We start from the raw sequence: 7,496 nt of genomic DNA, 5'->3' as shown, positions 1-7,496 counted from the left end.
CAGAGACAATTTACCGAACCTCATTTCCACATCCATTAATTCAGTGAGAGGTGGATGATCAGACTACAAGTTTCTCCAGTCCTTTCCACTGCTAAACATTCTATGAATCATTTTTAACATTTATCTCTAACCAATGCATGGCTTATCAATTTTCATATTTAGGAAGGAACAGAAACAAGTTTAAGGGTATAAAATTCAATCATTTCCTTTTTCTTTTGTTTGTACAACTTCTGACAGATGGTGTTGGATTTGAAAAAGAATCAAAATGTCAATGAGAAAAAGACAGAAATTATTTATGGATTTGTGAATTGATGCAGTGTATTAGTTAGTTTTCCATTATTGTGACAAAAATAAAGATAAGCAACTTAAAAGGAAGAAAGGTTTCTTTTGGCTCAAGGATTTGGAGGCGTCAGTCCATGGTCATGTGGTCCCGTTGCATTAGGCTTGTAGTGGCCTAGTCCATCATGGCAGGAGAATGTGGTGGGGGAAGCCTGTTCACCTTCTGGCAGCCCAAAAGCACAGAGATGAAGAGTGCCAATAAACCCTTCATTGACACAATTCTAATGACTTAATGTCTTCCAATTGTTAACCATTCTGTAACTGCCCAACCTGGCCAGAGGCTGGGGTCCAAGGCTCAAACATGAGGGACTTTGGGTACACCTCAGACCCCAGCTATGACAAGATGGCATCTTTAAGTTATCATGGACAAAGTTAGAATTGAATGTTTCTTTCACAGTATCATATTTTTCTTTCATTTTCCTTTGGCTACAATATTTTCTAAGTACTTTCTGCCCAGTAATTACTTAGAATTCTCAAAAAGCAACTGCCTTTGTAAGAGCTTTGAGTGTATTCACCCCTCAACTGTGACTACCAAAGCTTCATTTGCATCCAATCAAAAAGCACACGTATATCAATGCCTTGTTGTACTTAAATGATTTGCTAGCTTCATTGGAGCAGTGCGTTTTGTGGAATAAGAGTGGAAACCATAGAAAAGAGCAATTGAAAGCATTGTCTAACATTCTTTAGATATGCGAGGTGTGAGTAATTTTAATTGCCTCCCCCTCACCCTATATGCTAAGGGAGGGATTCCATCCCGGGGTGGTGGGGACACACAGCATCTGGCACAGGGGACAGGAGCTCCACATCAGTTAATCAGTTTATTGTTAATTGTATGTGATTACTGTCCAGGAGAGAAGAACAATGCTTGCCACCCAGGATCACTCAGGACAAAGTGAACCGTCAGCGGGGCTGGAGAGGCAGGCTGTGTAGAATGAAGGGGCAAAGTGCCTTGGTTACGGCAAATAGATGTGATTGCTCGGCTGAAATACATAGGAAGGCGGGGAACTAAAACCCACTATTCAGAGATAAACAAGAATTGTGCCTGACCCTTCACTAAAGAGAGTTGTATAGTGGGGGACCTTATCTACAGGAGCAGAGAGAGGAGTCAGGACAATTGAGCTCTTCCATTTTTAGTAGCTGTTAAGCAGTAAAAACACTGAATTCTAATTGCAGTCTTTATGCCACTGCATACCTGACATTTTACTTTTTATGCTAAAGCAAACTGAGGAATATTAGGAGGATCACATTCAAAAAAAGCATAGGGAAGTTGTATCAGTGAGAAATATCAATTCTTTTGAAAACCTATCAGAAGATCTGTTGAAGATTTGATAGAAAATCCAGGAGAAAAAATTCTTGTTTGAATAGAAAGAACTGGATTTATGTTAGATACTTTTGGTTTTAAATTTTTATGATTTTTTGTTAGCTGACTGATAAATATTGGTTGTTTTTCTCATGGGGTTTTAAGATATTTTTTCTGGTTTTAATTTTTCTTTTTGTTCTAAAGCTTTTCTGCATAGGTAATCGAAACTCTTTCTACATCAAACAAGACTAAACTTGGCATTTCTAGTGTTTGTTTTCCTTAGCTTTCACACTGCAAATTTGTATTTATGATCTTAGGTTTGTTCAGCCCTTTTGTATATAAGAAAATGCTGTGTAAATGGTAATTCAATAAATTGATTTATAAGTATTAGGTACATAAATTACAACATATTTTTAATGAGAAGAAACTATAATGAATAATAGCATTAGGATGGAAATAATGCTACTGCATGGTTATTTTCCCATAAATGCTACTGAGAGTTACAGTCTTTTCGGAGGGTTACAATATATTTATAATGATTAACTTGTCTGAGTTGCCTGGTACTTTTTTGAAAGTACTGCATCCTGCAGACTGTCAGTCCTACGCCAACCAGGAAGGTAAGTCACCCTACTTCTATTTCAGCAGGTCATAAACAGATAAAAGGAGATTTGTATGTTATTTTGTAGAAGTTCTTTATTTGTGGCTCTATCTCTAGCCATCAAAAGATTTCTGGGTGCATAGTAGGTTTTCAAAAATATTTGGTGTTGTAAAACTAAGAATATACCTTTGTGTCAGTATCTAATTAATTCACGAAAACTTGTATTTCACTGAAAGATCATCCAAAACTGTCAGAGAGATGATATAAAATAATGCTCTGACTGGAAGATACCCAGCAAAGCATACTGAGTCCATGGAAGGGAATGAATGTTCTAAAATGGGAATGTGGGTCAGTTTGTAATGAATAACGGTTGAAACTCCCAAGTTAAAGAGTCAATTGCTTGTTTATCATATTACTCAAAGAATATTTCTCTGACATTTTCAAACTTTTGAAATCACCAGCTTCACCAAACTTCTGATGACAATCACACACAACCACTTGAGTCTGATGACTTAGAAGTCTTGCTGGAAGAAACCGACTTTGGAGAAAGAACTCTGAGGATACCTGCTGCAGTTTGACCAGCAGAGGGCGTTGGCGCACCTACACAGAAATCAGGGTCCACGTTGGGATGAGACCGCGTGGTCAACAAGATGCCTCTCTGAAAGTGCCGAAAACTAAAAACAATGGGAAAACACTTTATGCAGGGAAGCACTGAGACCACTTGATACAAGTACAATTCCATTTTAAATAAGTCATGGTTAGCTTGGGAACAGTCTGTCATCCACAAATGTATGAAGTGTCAGAATTTTACTTTAAAACAAAAATAATACTCCAGTAAACTATCATTCTGGAAAACCAGTGCACTAACTACAAAGCTAGAAAGCACTAAATATTAAAATTCAGCAAAAAATAGATTGTACAGAGTCTAATGATGTACCTAAAATTAATTGTATTTTTAGTTTCTGATGATGATATCTAACATATTTAGTGCCCTCAACTTTCCCACACTTACACTATTTTAAACATACTAGGCTGTTAAGACGTTTAGGCATGTGACCTAGTTCTGGGTTACATATAAGACTCCCATGGCACGGAGCGATTAATTTAGGCATACATAGCTGAATAGACTGGAACCAGTTATTCTGAAATAAGTCTATTTCTGTCTGCTCTTACCTATGACATTCTCCAGTTACATACTACCTATTAAATAACACATTATATTTGTCATCATTGACATACTTTTAACCAATGACACAAACTTCTTACAAGTGTTAAGGAAGATCATGAAAACTAAACTTAGAAATCTGATTTGTGTCCTAATATGTCTAACTGACCTGAAAGTATTAATGTGGAAAAAAAATAAAAATAGAAGGTGTTGTTTTCCAAAATAGCAAAAATTTTGCATGTACAAGAAAGAAAGATAATTTCCAGATGGAGTTAGAGTTTTCTTTTAGTACTTTAAGAAAGTACTTTTCTAGTGCTTTAAGAAGTACACAGACAGTCTCTGGAAATGAGAACAGGAGGCTCTGTACTGTGGAGAGACATTTTGTTTTCTCTGCTGAAGATGAAAAGGAAAATGAGGTCTCTGGTGACTGCTCCTAATCTGCCTATAGCAGTGTGACAATGTTGCATGCTTTTTCTTTCATTTTCTCAGGGTAGTGACAGTTGTTTGGCTTTTCCCACTGGACCCTGCAGTTATTTGTTACCCTGCAACAAAATAGGGTTGATCAGAGTTAAGGAAAATAGGTTCTGTGACTTGGCATTTATGTTCTGCCCTACTTCTGCTGGGCTCCATTATCAGAAAATGAAAGAAAAACACAAAACCACACATGAACATACAAATGTCTTGTAGGAACCCCTTATCCCTGACCCTAGAAGCAAAATGACAAATCCACAGCAAAGCTATGTGAGGTGCGTATTTACTTGAGAATGATATGTGGGTCACTCTTCATTAGAAACAGATCTTGGTGAAACACCACCACCCAACAGGTGAGCTCCTGGCTGTCCTTGACTCCTGGGAGCCCAAATCTAGTACGTTCTTTGGATTTGTTTATATCCACATATGTGTTTAACGATAACTGATTTTTTTAAAAGGAGACTTCCTAAAAGCAGCAAGCAATACAGCTTGAGAATGACTAAACCCATAATTTAGAATGCATTACTACTTATTAAATTATGTATATAAAATATACCTATTCATACATATACAGAATGGAGAAACAGTGCTCAGCTGTAATTAAAATGAGATCCTAGGATTTCCTACCAATATCTTCTTGCTATGAACAATTAAAAGTCGTTGACCTTGATTCCTTTATTGTAGTTATTTAGATTTTTGTCCTGGCTGACTTCCCACTGCTTTTCCTTTTATGTTGTCCGCCTCAGTGTAGTCACTTCTTTGAGTTAAGACAGATGTGCTAATTAGAAGAATTCTTAGTCTATCTGCAATCGTATAGGGTACAGCCTTTAAAAAATACCTCTTGTCAGTGGAATTTCCATAGCTTGTATTTTTGCTCTTATTATTGTACACTGCCTTACAGAAACTGAATATGTGAAACTGCTCCATTTCTGTAAATATGGCTATTGTAATTCTTGATAATCTATAATTTCTTCTCATCTTTGCTACAGCAGTCAATCCAAATTGGAATTATGCTTCTCTGTAGCACACTGAACTTACTCCTTCTTGCAGTTATCAAACTATATTCCAAATTTTTGGCTTATCATTTATTCCCCACTAGATTGCATACTCTGGGGACAAGATTAATGCTATTTTTATTTGTTCACGCAACTATGAGTAGTCTATCCATACCTCACTATTTCTTGAGCACCTATTATGTGCTAGGCATCCTCCCCCTCACTTAGGATCAAAGCAGGCATTTTCCCTTGCAATCATTATGTAAGCACTGACTATATAGTCTAACGAAGAGGGCAGAATTAATCAGATAATCAAACAAAGAAAGTGTATAATACTTAGGTGTGATGAAAGAAGGGAAGGTAGATGGTAGCATGAAAACAATTAAATCTAGTAAAGGGCTGACGTCAGCGACAGAGAAGAATTCTCCAAGCAAGTGACTTTTGAGCTGACATCTGAAAGGCGACTGAAAGGTAGAGAAAGGGGCGGAAAAGAACATTCGAGGCTGCAAAGCAACACGCTGCAAGTTGCAAGGCAGACAAGATACGTTTGAGAAGTGAAAGGAAAGCACTGTGGTTGGATCACAGAGAATGAGGAGAGGTGTGCAGCAGAAGCTGGATAAATCGGTATGAACCGCACCGCGCAGGGTCCTGTTTTAGGGAAGCTGCCTCTTATCTTAAGAAGCAAGGTTACCCGGCGTGAGGTATTAAGCAGGGGAATGACATGATCCTCTGAGAGATTGCCATGGCTCCAGTGCAAAGAATGGATGGGGTAGGGCCAGAGCGCACACAGAGATCTGTGTCTTCTGCCGCTAACCAGGGAGCACAGTTTTGAATGGGATCGTGACAGTAGAGTGGCAGTGGAAATTGCCACAGTGCTGGAATGAAACTAGATCCATCTGAGTTTGCAACGAAATCTGACCAGAAGCATACAGTTATTAGTGCTGAACTTTGCTAGTATTCCCCTCGTGTGTCTTGGTCACCATTGCATCTTCGGCTTCCTGCCTAAGGAAGGACATTGTCCAAAGGTGGAAGGAAGAAAGTATGAAAAATAATTTAGAGGAAAGTACATATTCTTATAGGGCTTTTATTAGAAAGAAAAAAACCTTTTCTATGACTATTTACCATCATTCGAAATTTCAGAAATCTGTTGCCAGTCTCTGACAGAATGTAGCTTTCAAATTGAATGTAAAGTTTAATTATTTGTTATTGCTTATTGTAGCAGATATTTCCACAGCTAGGTTGGAAATGTGGCTTAGCCTGGGCTCCGTAGGACGAGGTGCTGTGCTCCTTTAGTACCCCTGCCACTGGTCAGCTGCATAAAAAGGGCGTGAAATGGGCCCCAAACTCCTTCTTCCATAGGTTGTGATGTGGCTACTTCCTGTACTACAAAATGATAGAAGTGGTGCTTAGTTTCCATGAAGTTTATTTCAGTTTTTCTATTTCACATGTTTTACACTTATGTGTACTTGCACGGCCACACACATGCACTCATGCACACATGCATTTACATTTTGTTGTCTCAACCAGAATTCTCCAATCTGTAACCACAGACTTACTTGCTAAGAAGAAAATGATCATTTGTATTTACAACAATGGATCTTCTTTTGACTCCACATCAGTCACACTCATCGTGTATAATGTACTTCAAAGACAAATGATTAGCTCCTTTAGTCTCTATGGAAAAAAGGATAAATTGGGATATATTCAAGGACCCCCTACACCTTCCAAAAGCACCATTTTAGGACTGAGATCATGTCTGCTTGCTCCACATCTGTTCCCTCCTATTGATTTACTGTGGTTTTTTTTTCAGCAGCTTTTTTCCTACTTGTACATCATTTAATACCTATTCGTCATAATAGAAACTTTCTATTCGCCAATGATCTGACTTAATTCCTCTCTCTAAGGTGTGTAGACTCTGTATGAATCCTCAGCCTCATTCCACGGTGACCTGGAAACTTCTCATATAAGTGCTGAAAAAGTTTTTGGTTTTTTTAATTCATCCTCTTTAACCTCTCTCTTAGAAGATCTCTAATGAGTTAAGCGTCCATTGGGCCCCAAAAGTTCAGAAGTTCAGACTGCCATTTGAAGCTCTGAACATATTCTATCAACATGGAGAACAACAGAGTTAATTCCTTCTGTCATTAAAAGATGATATTAATTGCTCCCAAATTCCCAAGTGCAAGAAGTCTAAGGAGGCACATGCAAAGCTAGTTCCCATCAGCCCCTAGATATGAATACCCAACAGGAAACCCCAGGAGGACATAGTAAGCCCTTGACAGGCTTACTTTCCCTCAGTACAACAATGTTGAAGTTCAAATGATGAAATTTGCGGTATGAATATGCCATCACACTGCTTCTGCCTAGCAATGTACCGTTACTGCATCGTCTGGAAGGATGTTTAAATGAATATTGATTTGTATTTATTTAGACAGCAGAAAATTGTAGTGAAATAAAATAAAGAATTGTGCTAGTGACTTCTGGGGCTTGTTTCTACCAGCTACCTTCTTCTTTCTGGCACCACAGGGGAAAATGTGCTTCCCGGGCTGGGGATTTAGCTCAGCGGCAAAAGCACCTGCCTGGCAAGTGCAAGGTCGTGAGTTCGGTTCCCGGTACCGGAGAAAAACCAAA

Source organism: Chinchilla lanigera, unplaced genomic scaffold (assembly GCF_000276665.1).
Source record: "Chinchilla lanigera isolate Chin_1 unplaced genomic scaffold, ChiLan1.0 scaffold00006, whole genome shotgun sequence".
Taxonomy (NCBI): domain Eukaryota; kingdom Metazoa; phylum Chordata; class Mammalia; order Rodentia; family Chinchillidae; genus Chinchilla; species Chinchilla lanigera.
Note: the sequence above shows the minus strand (reverse complement) of the source record.